Consider the following 14033-nt stretch of genomic DNA (forward strand, 5'->3'; position numbering starts at 1 on the left):
GGACGAGCGTGAATCGTTGACTCGACGTCTTTTGTGTAAATATTCCCCTTGGCGTCATCCCCCTCCCCATGTCTTGGTAACGCTTTCTCCAGGATGGGAGGCTCACGGCGGGCCCCGCTGGTGCGGTCTGGACCCCGCTCCCTCCTTTAATTCAGTTCAGTGAAAGAAAACATGACCCCATCACGATAAAGCTCCCTTGTTTTAAGGGACGGGTGCCTCCGAAGAACACACAGGGCTACCAGTACACTGCATATATATATGGTGCTCTTATCTGAAATGAATTACAGTACAGGGAAGGGTTACACTTCATGGGTGCTCCTGGGATTTGAATCCCCAGCCTTTGCACTGTAGGTCTTGTAACACTTACAAAACTTTGGAATGTCTGCTATTAAGGGCTGCATTTTATTGCTTTTGAGCATTATGAAATTGTAGATAAGGAGTGAAACTTATCCACTCATTTGCTATATCCATATGTCCTATGCAGGATTGTGGGGGTCGGGAGCTTATACTGGAAGCCACAGGCATAAGGTAGGGAATAACCTAGGATGGGGCCCCAAGCCATCGCAGGGCACACTCACCATTCACACCTATGGACGATTTGGTAACTCCAGTTCACATGTTTTTAGACATGTTTTGATGACACGGGGAGAACATGCAAACTCCCTATGTAGAGCTGGGACAGAGACTCAAACCCTGGTCTTAGATGAGAGCTGAAACAGCGCTAACCTTTGTGCTACCGTGCAGCCTCATGTGAAACCCCTTAAAATAAAATGCTTCTCAGTAACGATATGCAGAAAGGATCAGAAGCCTCCACATTACAAGAGACTAAGCAGGTTTCTCACAATGGTGATTTCATCCTGTCGTGCTGGGACAGCAAATTGAGACCATATTCCTGGGACTGTGTTATTGAGGATGATCAGCAGATGCTGTTGCGTTAGGTATGATGTGAGACCTGGACAGCATCAGGATAAGCTATCCGAACAGTTAAAGACATGGTAGAGTACCACTGCATTTCCCTATAAATGTATAATCATGTTCTTCCTCTTTGCAAATGTTCCCACAGCCAACATTGCCGAACACACCGGCTTGTCTTTGTCTTGTAAAAAAAAAAAAGTGAAAGAATGAACAAACAAGCAAACAAACAGACAAACATGCTTCCATGCTAAAATAAACTATTGCACAGTATAACAATCAGATTTGTCTGCATTCTGCAGTTGATTCATCCATGTTGAAAAGATTTCCTGCTTGTTGAGAAAATACATTTTACATGAAGCATAGATGCATAGGTCCTGGTGTGAAATTATAATTATAAGTAATTAAAAGTGTGCCTGAGTTTGCCGGTCCAGCCCCCAGCATCATGGGCATCTCTGTGGTGTCACTCTTTACCGCCGTCAAGCTGGACAAGTTCTATGAGCTGAGGTTGTTCAGAGGGATGAAAAAAGGGATGTGTAAAAATAAAACACGTCACCGGTCCAATCACGTAGTTTATTTACTGTCACTCTGCGCGCGTCACAGATTAAAAGAAACATTGTGACGGAATGCAAAGTTGCAAACAGGGTTAAGTGCTTAGCTATAGACAAGGAGAGCGTGACTTTGTCCAGTGGAGGGGGCAGGAGTAACCGTGAGTGTGTCCCACATCTAGATAATGCCTCTGGTCCCACAATATGTTTTACCCTGAAAGTTAGCACTATACTTGACGGGGCACAAATACTCAGTAATAACTCAGTTACTACTGAAGTACAAATCATGAACAAATATAGTCACTACTTGACATAAGATGCATCACAATTCATTAATGATGAACAAACATCCATTATCTATACCACAATCCATCTGGGTCACGGGGAAGACAGAGACAATCCCAGAATCTTTGGGCGAGAGGCAGGGTCCACTCTGGGCAGGTCACCAGTCCACCACAGGGCCAACACAGACAAACAGCCACACACACTCACAGTCACACCTATGGGCAATTTAGTGTAGCCGGTCGACCTAATCCGCATGTCTTTGGAAGGAAACCCACGCATGCATGGGGAGAGCATGCAAACTCCAGGCAGAAAGGCACCCTGGGTGACGCGGGGATCAATGCTAACCAATGCACCACCATGCCGCTACCAACAAACATGACATCAGTATTTCACTTTTCAGTATTCATGGCTTGTTCCTTCAGTAGTTCACAATGGTTTATAGAATTAACATGCATTATGATTCATTAATTAATGACGAATTAACATGAAATCAGTATGTGACTAACACTTAATTTGTGGTTAATTAACGCATAAATAATAACTATTATTTGTGCCCCCTCAAGCTAAGTGTTACTGGAAAAAAACAATGGGACGATAACAATGACAATCAATCCGTTAGGTGACATAGGCGGTCGCCTAGGTCGCCGAATTAGCAAGGCAACTTCAGAATGAAGTGATAATTTGTTTAGCATTTGCACAAGTACAGGTACACTAGAATGCTTCTTTTCACATATCCTATCATGCTTTGCTTTGGGGCTCCAACTGGCACTGAATGTTTGGATAATGCACCTCTGTTTCTGTGGTGCATCAGAAGGTCATAATGGTTGAGGATATGATTAGGCAGGGCGGCAAATCGCAGTAGAATGATCTTTCATTCCATCATTTTGCAAGTGCATCACCCATACATGCCATAACACGTTAAGATGAGGAAAATACAGAGTCTTTTGAAAACCTCTCGGCGTATTATTTCTTAATGAAGGTGAAATTCGACACTCGTGTTGTGTTAAGGATCCCATCAATTGCAGGTTCCTTTGAGGGTCAACAGGTGTTTATTGGAAAACACGAGCGGGCAATCACAAAGGTGAACTGGTACGAGATCCAGGCGCCTTTCAGGCGCAGGCTGTCGCGGCTGCCAGAAGTACACAGATTTATAAGAGCCCCGGAGAATAGGAGGCAGTCTCTGTCGATTAAAGAGAGAAGAATGTGCCCTGCGCTCCGTGATTAGGGGCCGGACCCCTTAAACAGCAGTTTTTAATAGGTGCTGGTAAACTCCTCTGTTGACCAACACAATACCGATACTGTACCAGGGAAGAATCAGTGGAGAACAGAAAAACAAAACAAAGAACAAGCGTGAAAAGCAACCATTTCAGTATATTTGTTTCCCCTCCAAGTGCCTCTGGTTTCTCTCCAAAGACATGACGAAGTAATAATAATAATAATAATGATAATATAATAGTAATAATACTACTAATAATAATACTGTTGTGTGTGTCCTGTGATGGGTTACTTTATGCCTGTAGTTTCCACGATGGGCTCCAAACCCTTACAACCCTGCACAGGACAAGCAGGTATAGAAGATGGATGGATGGATGGATGGATGGATGGAAGGATAGTAATATTAAAAGCGTAATCAGTCTTTATATTTGCCGTTCTGCTCGTATTTCAGGAATCTGGGACACATTTACAAAGCAAATGCTGTGGCAGCAGTGAACGCGTCACGCTTGGCAGTTTGGGAGCCAGCCGTCACTGCAGTTACCAAGCTGCTGTGGCAGCAGTGAACGCGTCACGCTTGGCAGTTAGGGAGCCAGCCGTCACTGCAGTTACCAAGCTGCTGTGGCAGCAGTGAACGCGTCACGCTTGGCAGTTAGGGAGCCAGCCGTCACTGCAGTTACCAAGCTGCTGTGGCAGCAGTGAACGCGTCACGCTTGGCAGTTTGGGAGCCAGCCGTCACTGCAGTTACCAAGCTGCTGTGGCAGCAGTGAACGCGTCACGCTTGGCAGTTAGGGAGCCAGCCGTCACTGCAGTTACCAAGCTGCTGTGGCAGCAGTGAACGCGTCACGCTTGGCAGTTAGGGAGCCAGCCGTCACTGCAGTTACCAAGCTGCTGTGGCAGCAGTGAACGCGTCACGCTTGGCAGTTAGGGAGCCAGCCGTCACTGCAGTTACCAAGCTGCTGTGGCTGCAGTGAACGCGTCACGCTTGGCAGTTAGGGAGCCAGCCGTCACTGCAGTTACCAAGCTGCTGTGGCTGCAGTGAACGCGTCACGCTTGGCAGTTAGGGAGCCAGCCGTCACTGCAGTTACCAAGCTGCTGTGGCAGCAGTGAACGCGTCACGCTTGGCAGTTTGGGAGCCAGCCGTCACTGCAGTTACCAAGCTGCTGTGGCTGCAGTGAACGCGTCACGCTTGGCAGTTAAGGAGCCAGCCGTCACTGCAGTTACCAAGCTGCTGTGGCAGCAGTGAACGCGTCACGCTTGGCAGTTTGGGAGCCAGCCGTCACTGCAGTTACCAAGCTGCTGTGGCAGCAGTGAACGCGTCACGCTTGGCAGTTAGGGAGCCAGCCGTCACTGCAGTTACCAAGCTGCTGTGGCAGCAGTGAACGCGTCACGCTTGGCAGTTTGGGAGCCAGCCGTCACTGCAGTTACCAAGCATGCGGTCCTTGGTCCGGATCTTTCTCGAGCCTTTATGTTGTTCCGCCAGCTTTTATGCATCCATGTGTGGTTCTTTGCACTGGCCTTTTTATAAACAAAAAAAAAACCAGGCAAACTGTGAATGAAGCAGTTGCTGAATTCTGATAGCATGTCATGTGTATTGCTGAGACTGTGCCCACTTTAACGGGTCCAACAGTCATGTGAAACAGCCCTCGTTGGATCTCCATGTCCAGGCCAATAACTGGGCCTAGTATGTAGCGGCTCAAATTGGGCTGAGCTTACAGGATAGCAGCTAAATCCTGTATCAGAAAAAGCACGAGGGCAGCCAGTGAAGCCTCCCGCCCAGACATCTCTGTACAGTGGCAGTGTCAGGTCCCATGGCTCACTGGCTCCGAGTCTGGACTTGCTCCGCATTGCATGGGTGACTAAAATCCTGTAATGTTGCCTTATTAATGCTAAATATGATTGTAAATCTTCAGATGCTAATAATTGTAACTGAAGCCGTCACAAATGGATGTTAAACATACTCATATCAACCACTGGGGACACGGAGATCATGTCCTTGGTATTTTTTCCAAGGTTTTTCTGGATCTTTTGTCACAGAAACTGTTTATCAAAATGATTATTGCTGCTCTCGGAAATAGTGTAATACTTACACTGCAGTCTTAGATGAATTTCTCGGGCCTCATAGCCTTGATACGGCCCTGATGTTAAACACACTTAAAGGGTGAATGTTTTTATGCATATATCTGGGGAGCAAGTGTGTATTTGCTCAGAAAAAACATTAGGACATATGTAAATTAGCAGTAAGACAATAAGACAATAAAACAAAACTAACAGAACTTTCAGTTCCTAAACCTCTTCTCAGCCTTTCCATGTATTAGTTACATTTCACAACCTCCTCAATAAATTAATAAACTTAATTAAACAACTTGCTGAGATGTTTATTAGCCAACCATGTTGGTAACGATGTAGTCGAGCCAGAAAATACTTTGCTGTATTGGACGTTTGCTGCAAATGCTGGGGTGACTTTGGGAAAGTTTTCAAATGATTAAGCTAGCACACTTTGACAGACGTAATATCACAGTTATACGCCGACGTGAAGATCATTTAAACATCATTTTCTGATTTTTGCACAGTAATGTCTGTGTGCGTCTATATAGCCAAAATATCAGTCCTGAGATTGATGTCAGGAATAGTGTAACTTAAAAATCAAATCAGTGAGCGCAGTCTCGGCACACTGCCCACAAATGGCTCGTCCAGCTCATTTCTGCTGGTCCTCCAGCACAGAAACACTGGATAGTGGGGTCACAGGCTGCTTCTCACTGATAACCCATCCTCACTCACTCCAGTTTCTGGAAGGCTCTCTCACTGGCCCACGAGCAACTCTATAAGGAAGCCACTGGTTTACCTCAAGTGGTGACCCATCCTGAAATCAGAAGGTGCTTTTTTAAAAAGAATAATGTAAAGCACACCTTCAGGAATCACTGCCCCCTCTTACGGGGGGCTATAGTCTACGTACTGTATCCACATCCTGAACCAAAGTAATATATTAATATAATGTAATACATATCAAATGAGATTTCCTTGTTCTGGAAAAAAGATTTTTTTCCCCCCAAATATGGGAAATGCTTTTAGAGCAAGAAAAATTACATAATGGAGTAAACAGTGAGGATTTGTGACTTAATGGGAGGCATAATTCGCAGGTTAACTGGCAGCTACTAGCTATGGCGACCGGCGGGAACTGTCCCGTGCGCCCGCTCATTACACATTTACGGTGCCGCCGTTGTACCCTTGAGCGAAACAGTCATGCTGACGAGCTACGGAGTCCAGCTAACCAAATAATGGAGGACGTCTATCAGTTTGACATGGTACTTAGTGCTGGAGCACAAAGTAAAACCAGCACATCTTCAAATTCCTTTAAAAAAAAAAAAAATCATTTTCCCTATCTATGTAACGCACTTGAGCTCTGAGCTACACGTATAAATCAAGCACCTCTGGGACAGCCATTTCTAAACGGTGACGTGCCGCTTCCCCTCTCTGATTGCAGATTAACCCTCTGAGTTTTTGTTTTTAATTCAGCCCGGCAGCCGCTTCCAGACGGCCACAAGGCAGGGTTAGGAAACCTGAGAGTTATAAATTAGCCATATATTATGTCTGGGTCCAGCCTCAATCCACTTATCACCTTCTCTTATGGTTTCTCTGTGTGTAAACCCTTCGCTGCAAATGGCACCAGAGAAGGCAATAGCTTTAGCAGCCCGTGCGGGACCTGACTCTTCCTAGATTAAGTCGGTGACTTAGCTTCGCACAGCTGGCTTTTCATTCAGTGGGGAAACAGACGGAGCTCAGTACAGAGCGGTACCTAATGAAAATATGAGGACCGGCTCAGCTATAGCCACACCGATTCTCTACCCGGGTCACAGATTCCTGACTTACAATTTTTCTTTAGCTACGCTCACATTTCGTGTGTGAGAAACGGCAGCATGAAATATCGTGCTACTGTTAAAAGTATTAGATTTTGCCCATAAATAACCTTTTTTTTTATTATTATTTCTGGAAGCGGAAAAATGTTGAACAAAGTAATCAGTATGAACTATTTTCTATTGCATCATAGCCTTGAAGTATTAAACATCTCAAAAATAGGTTATACTCAACCCTGATCATGATAAGCAGTTAGAAGATTGGATGGATGGATGGATGGATGGATGAGAGTTACCTTAATACGTTTATGATTTTTAAACTCATGTAAATTGATGGTTCACCTAAAAGTTGGATGGATGGATGGATGGATGGATAATCCTCAATGGATGGAGGCAGATTGAGTCCTGAAAACTTCATTGCAGAATTTATCGGGGGTTCTCTGCACATACCTGCTTCCTGTTTAGCCCCTTCATCCAAACAAATCCCCCAAAGTCAGGGAGGTACATTTACACATAAATCTTAAACGGCGACACCAAGGAACACCAACAATCAAATAAACAGACGATACTAGTCAATTGATCCAACAATTCTACTAAAATCATCTTACATTCTGATGAATTTCATGTGCATTTGAGTTCTCACAAGGCTACAGAAGGCTGGTCTGCTGATGATTACTTTGCATTATTCATCATCGCCGCATTATCAGTAACAAACAATTATAAAGCAGTAAACAAACACCATCCATGTTCTGAACCTACTTGGCCTATTCAGAGTCGCCGGGGGGTCCAGAGCCTCTCCCTGAGGCTATGGGCATAAGGCAGGGAAGAATCCAGGCTTACCCTAACCCTAACCCTAACCCTAACCCATCGCAGGGCACAGAGATCATTCACACACACGGGCAGTTTGGTGACTCCAGTGCACTCCAGCATGTTTTTGGACTGTGGGGGGAAACCCCACGATGACACGGGATGAACATACAGACTCCACACACATGGAGCCAGGGTGGAGACTCGAACCCTGGTTCAAAAAGGCACAAACTAAGAGTACTAACCACCCTGCCACCACAGAGAACAAGCACATGTTCATCCATCACTTTCTATACTCACTTTTATCCTTAATCCTCATTCTCCCCATCATACCTTCGTACGCTCTGTGTGTCTTTGTGTGTTAAATGCATTACTCAGTACATTAAACTGCGCATGGATCAGTGCGCATTCCTGCAGACAGAGGTCAGGCCGATGTGTCAGTGATAACTGCGCCCACGCTCAGCTACCTTCCGGGGTCTTCCATGATGCTGGCCCCTGATAGCTGTTTTTTGGGGGGGGGGGGGGGCAGTCAGAGTTTATGTTCCGAGTTTCCACCCCCCTTTGTTTTTCATGGCCCCCATCCTGCTTCAGATCCTTTAATGATGTATGCCACAGATAACGCAGGATAAAAGTCGGCCTTTGCCACACGATGACTGCTTTCTGAGAACGATGACTTTATTTGTACCAAGATAGCACAGACAGTAAGCCTGTCTTCTGTCCATGACTCACGGGAATGCGGAAATAAATACTATTTGCGACTACAGGGCTCTTTGAAGGACTACTGAGACTTAAAATCGGCCAACACATGGTGTGAGTGCTTGCGAGTGTGTCCGAGCCCGTGTGACAAACAGATTTCATCCCATCATCTACTCTGAGTCACGTGACTCGATTCACCCAAAACCCTGCGTTGTTCTGGCCGGTCTTAGGGGCTGTTTGCACAAATCATTTTCGCCCAGCGGGAAAACAACAAATCCAATCTAGTAACAGCAATAACCTGTTTTTAATTAGGCATATTTATAAAGTCCTTGCATGATCTCCGAGCGCGGAGAAAAACAGGCGAGATATTGAAAGTCCGAGTTCGGGTAGAATAAGGGTGCCACTGAAGTAGGCTGGGTAGATGGATATATCAAAAAGGAGTAAAGCAGCACAGTAAAATTAGTCATCGTTTTAAGGCAGGGTAAACCATAGAAAAATATTATTACTATACTCACCATTCTGCCCAGGGTGGACCTCAGCCCTGTGCCCGGTGCTGCCTGGGACAGGCCCCAGTGACCCTAACCAGGCTAAGCGTTCAAAAGATGGATGGATGGATGGATTACTATACTCACACCACATCCAAATACAGCCCAAAAATAAAGCTTCCAGTCATAGCCTTTATTTTTCCATATATTTGAACAATAATGTAGCTGTAGCATTGGGAGTGGTTTCTGAGAAGCACGGGGGCTTGGCACCATGAGGAGGTCCCGCCCAGGGAGGACATACATGCCAGCAGTCATGCCCAGTAAGAGCAGCAAACAAATCAGCCTTGTCAGGATGACTAATAGCTTAGGGCAAGAGGTCTCCTGACAGCGCTGAACAATAAAGCAGTTGGAAGTCAGGCATTTGACAGCAGCTCTCCAAGCATGGAAAGACACCAGTTTGCCTGTGGGGAACACATCTTAGCAGAAATGATAGCAGTTCCAAGGAATGCTATTGGTCCGTGGTTTAGAAGGCGGGCTTATCTTAAGCCAATCAGAAGCCCGATACATAATAATGTTACTAATACTAAGAAGTAACCAATAAAAAGATAAATTAGGAGTACTACTAATAAATCATTAATAGAAAAAAGCAGGCAAAAAGTACTTACACTAGGATTTAGGTGCCATGAAAAGAGCCGATACAAGCCCTTGGGCAAGCTGCAAGTAGCAGGGAAAATATATCTTAGCAGACATATTGCCAAGATCAGTCCAGCCCATAATTTCAGAAACGGGGGTGCACTTATCGAATGGCCAACAAACAGTTTCACGGCTGTTTGGCCACAAGAACACGGGCCAGCAAATTAGCGGCGGGAGGCGCCCGTGGCCGCAGCGACGGGACGTGAACCGCCGAAGGACATTAAACCGTTTGCTAACTTGATTTGGGAAATAAGAGGCGTTATGAACAACACATGTGAATGATAAACAGGCCGCCACTCTGCGGAGAACTCTGTGTCCTAAATCGTAAATGACCCGGCCCGTGTTGGATCCGATTCTGTGCCGCACGCTTGGTAAACAGCAATGAAATTACGCACAAAGACCAGTTTACGTTCACATTTGCCATAATTTTTTTTTTGGTAATTACTTGTAGCATGTTTTTTTTTATTTCGTTTAATGGGTCCTGACATTCAGAATGGAATGTGCCGGATACAGCTTTAGGGGCTCACCAGGTCAGCGGGACTGGCGATCAGCCTGGGGCCATTTAATCCACTCTAAACAGCCCTGTGGGGGCCGGCTGTGCCGCTCAGCCAGCACGGGCCAGTTCCACAGCCCCCACGCCGTTGAGGGACAGAGCGATGAAAAGCTCATCTGTCTTCCAGCCACACAAGTGACAGAAAATCAAACACGCAGCGCAAGTCTCATTGAGGGCCCTTTCATTTTCTTAACATTTTTTACATCTCTGTTGATGGCAAGACGCCTATTAAGGTCCTTTAAGCCAACGCTAAAACTGAAGAAGAAAAAAACCACAACAGGGCCGATTATAAAGGCCCAGCTCTGCACCGGATGGAGACTGAAAAAAACCACAACACACACCAATAAAGCGTAACCAACTCAATTGTACCGACAGTCATTGAGTTGGTTATAACCTGATATTTTTGTGTCTGTACCCCATGCTAACAGAGAACAGCATGTTTCTGGGGTCAGCGCCATTGCAGTGCTTCCTGGCAGTTGGCAAATTCTCTGTATTCATGTTTTTGAATGATTGAATGGATGACTCCTCGTGAATAGAAAGGTATACTCAACAAGATGGCCAACTCGTAGCCAGGAGCTTGTCATTACAGATGTGAGCGACAGGGTCTACTGGATGCAGTTTCACCTTCATCTTTCAAGGGTAACATCATTTATTTTCTAGTACACTTTTCTATGGAATGGCCTCATTTAGATAGTGATACATACGAGCAGATTTAAGGACGTTTCTTAATGCGAAAGGCCAATAGTAACAGTAAGAATTTATTCTGATCTCAGTGGTCGATTCTTTCTCCTTGTGGTCAATGGTCACGTCCATGTGGTCAACGCGCACAAATGCATGGAGGCAGAAATGTTGTGCTTTACATATTGCAACGTTTTATAACTTTACTCTCTTTATTATGATGCCGTGTTCCACTGTGAAGACTATTCGGAAAATATTATCGAACGTTTTATTTGTAGTTCTAGACTAATGGTCCTTTCCTTTGCAGAACATTGACGCATTCGACTGCATTATGAAATGGAAAATTACAGAATAATACACTGTAAACACATTACTGTAAGTAAAGACAAAAATAGCCCCCTTAAATACAGAAAAAAATATAGTAGGAAAATGTTTTTAGGTTTAAACAGGGGCTCAATCTGTCAAAAACAACTTGAACTGATTATTGAAATAATTTCTACTGTTGCATAAGCAAAACACTGAAACACCTCAGATTGACAAATTGTGGTGTGACATGCATGGAAAGGGATTAATATTTAAAGAATCACAAGAACAATTTAGGTCCTTATTAGATTCCACACAAACATGATCCTTGGTGCAAAAGCTTGCAGAGTGGTTCAATGAGCCTGAGTACTGAGCAAAAAAATGTTGGATGACACCACTGTTAGTGTTGTGAGACTTCACTTTGTTTGGCATCTGTATCCATGGCGATACGACTACACATATGAAGCCCAGTCTGTGCCTGTTCTAATCACGAATTCAGTCAAACGTAACAACACTCCCTGACATCTATAAACATGCTGCACATTGCACATTGCAACATCCTACTTGAATTACATGATCCAGACATACATACATCTCAAGGACAATCAGGGCACAAACAGCTACAGAAATTTTCACATCTCGGTTCTGTCAACAGGATATTTGCTGAAACGAGTGCAACTTAAGCCTTACTGTAGGTGGCAGTCTTATGTCTTCCTTCAACTTTACACCAATGTGTAAATTGACTTGGTAACACTTTCTATGAATGTCTATCCAAAATATGTGAACACATTCATAACACATTACGATGCATTCAAGAAGCATTATAAGCATGGCTATAAATATTTATAAAATGGCATAAAGCTTTATATGCACGTTTATTATGCATTAAGAATACTGAAAATCTTCTCTATAATGCACTATGGATACCTTCACAGTGCAGTACAAAACATCCTTAATACTGACCATTATAATGCACTATGAAGGAAAATATAATGCATTATAGATTAGAGCTTCCAGCAAAGTGTTACTACAGTTTTCAGAAACTGTGACAGCTGAATTTGGGTGTTCCTGTATCTACACGGTGGAGCTAACCGTCAAACCAATGAGCCGTGCCACCCCGTTACGGCATAATATCTATGAGATAAAAGATTGCACAATGATGACACTATGAGAGTAAAGACAAAATCATTATAATGGAATGACTGAATAGCAGATATATAACAAGAAGTTAGAAGAGGAAGCTTCTGGTTGACCAGCATGTCCCGTGAAAACCACACTGGAGCAGACCCTAGCTTGGTCTTGGATGGGTTTCCTGCACCGTTATTTTAAATCTCCCGGGTACTCAGTATGCCATCAACTCAGAGCCGGGCAGAGATGTCAGGTTCGCAGGAGAAACACACCAGACTGGTCCAGCACGCATCACCGACTTCTAAAAATAAACACGTCGAAAACAGAAAAGCCACAATGATTCGGCTTTTTCAGCAAAGAAATGAACTCATCTGTGGTCTGCTGAAGGAAAGAGGAAGATGTATGTATCATTAAAATCCAATAAGATGCTTTGCGTGATGATTTATGTGGAGGGAAATAGCCGTTGTTGTGCTAATTACTGCTGCGTGTTCCGTCTTGGCTGGACAGAGCAGGCTTTGTGGCCTAAATGCGTGGACGTCTTATTTTGACTACAGCTGTTATTGTTTTTTAAACGAACCTCAAGCAGCAGTATCTTGTAAAACACTGCAAAAAGGACTATATTCTTGTTAGAATACTTTTCAGGTAAGTCCAATGGGGAAACTAACAAGGAACATCACACAAATAGCGACAGTCTAGTTAAAGACTCAGATTGTGGTACCGATGAGCCGTGCTGTCTTTTTACAGCACAACAAGGCTGGCTGTCAGCGGACGACGTGAGCGATGCCCCGTAATCTGCAACACGTTGAAGTCCTGGCCTCGCACAGGTGAGAACCTGCTGGCGGGACTGTAACCCAGCAGGCCTGACACCCCCCAAGGGAACTTGCCCAACAGCGCCTGCATATGGTCAGCCGACCGTAACAGCATTGTCAGTTTTCCCACTGTGGGCGGCCTTAACACGTCTGACTCAGTCCCAGCGGTTACAGGCCTTCCATCATCGTTTCCAGCCCTCGGACCGCCGAGCGCAGCACCATGCCACACCCCCTGAAGGGGGCGGGGTTCCTTTGAGTGCTGTGACCATCTGCCACTCAGGGAAAACAAACACACAATTAACTAATTACTACAGTCATGAAACACTAACGACATCCCTGGTTCTCACCAGAAGAATGCGAACGTGATTATTTATTAGGTACAACGCCGTAAAAACAAAAACCAGCCTCGAGGCTGAGAGACAAGCCGATTATGATGGAGACGATCTCTGTCACGGTCGATTAAATTGCGTCCCGTTGGTGCAAAACAGAAAGCTGTTTTTCTTGGGAAACAAACTGTTCATCTGCTGACATGCGCTCAAGGACGATTAAGCTGTGACAGGCAAACTAGTGTTTAGAGGAGAAAGATGTAAGCCTTTGAGCGTGAAATCTGGGAATGTTCCTCGTAGACAATGCCCATCAGTAAGTCTTGGCAACAGATTAATCTTTTTTTTCTTTTTCAAACGGCACAGCAGCTATTTGTTTTTATCTCGCTCTGTAATTATGACTCACGCTCAATCTCTCTCTCTCTCTCAGGACTGTCTGCTCCTCGCATACCTTTGATCTTCTTTCATACCATCCACTTTCTCTCACCTACGCAAAGAATGCTCTACAATCATCACTGCCGGCCTACCATGGGAAGAATGCTCAACCTGTGTCTAATTCCCAAAGTAAACTTTAGGACCTTTAAAAGAACGAATAAAAACAACTTCTCATGTTACGCTCTGTTACATCAGTATTGCATTGTGATGATGATACATATTAAACTAATTAAAATAGATTTTTACACTGAAGCTACACTGCAAAATACAACATTAATTGATTTGCTAATTTATGTAACAATCACTCATCCT

At 44.5% G+C, this 14033-nt stretch overlaps 1 long non-coding RNA gene across 1 annotated transcript; it reads left to right on the forward strand.

The window, feature by feature from the left end:
• Nucleotides 1-12429: 12429 nt before the first annotated feature.
• Nucleotides 12430-13869, forward strand: LOC140581643 (uncharacterized). The gene is made up of 3 exons (XR_011984763.1): nucleotides 12430-12796; nucleotides 12899-12978; nucleotides 13717-13869. It is a non-coding gene; the product is annotated as an uncharacterized lncRNA (long non-coding RNA).
• The last annotated feature ends 164 nt before the right edge of the window (nucleotides 13870-14033 follow it).

Source organism: Paramormyrops kingsleyae, chromosome 22, assembly GCF_048594095.1.
Source record: "Paramormyrops kingsleyae isolate MSU_618 chromosome 22, PKINGS_0.4, whole genome shotgun sequence".
NCBI lineage: Eukaryota > Metazoa > Chordata > Actinopteri > Osteoglossiformes > Mormyridae > Paramormyrops > Paramormyrops kingsleyae.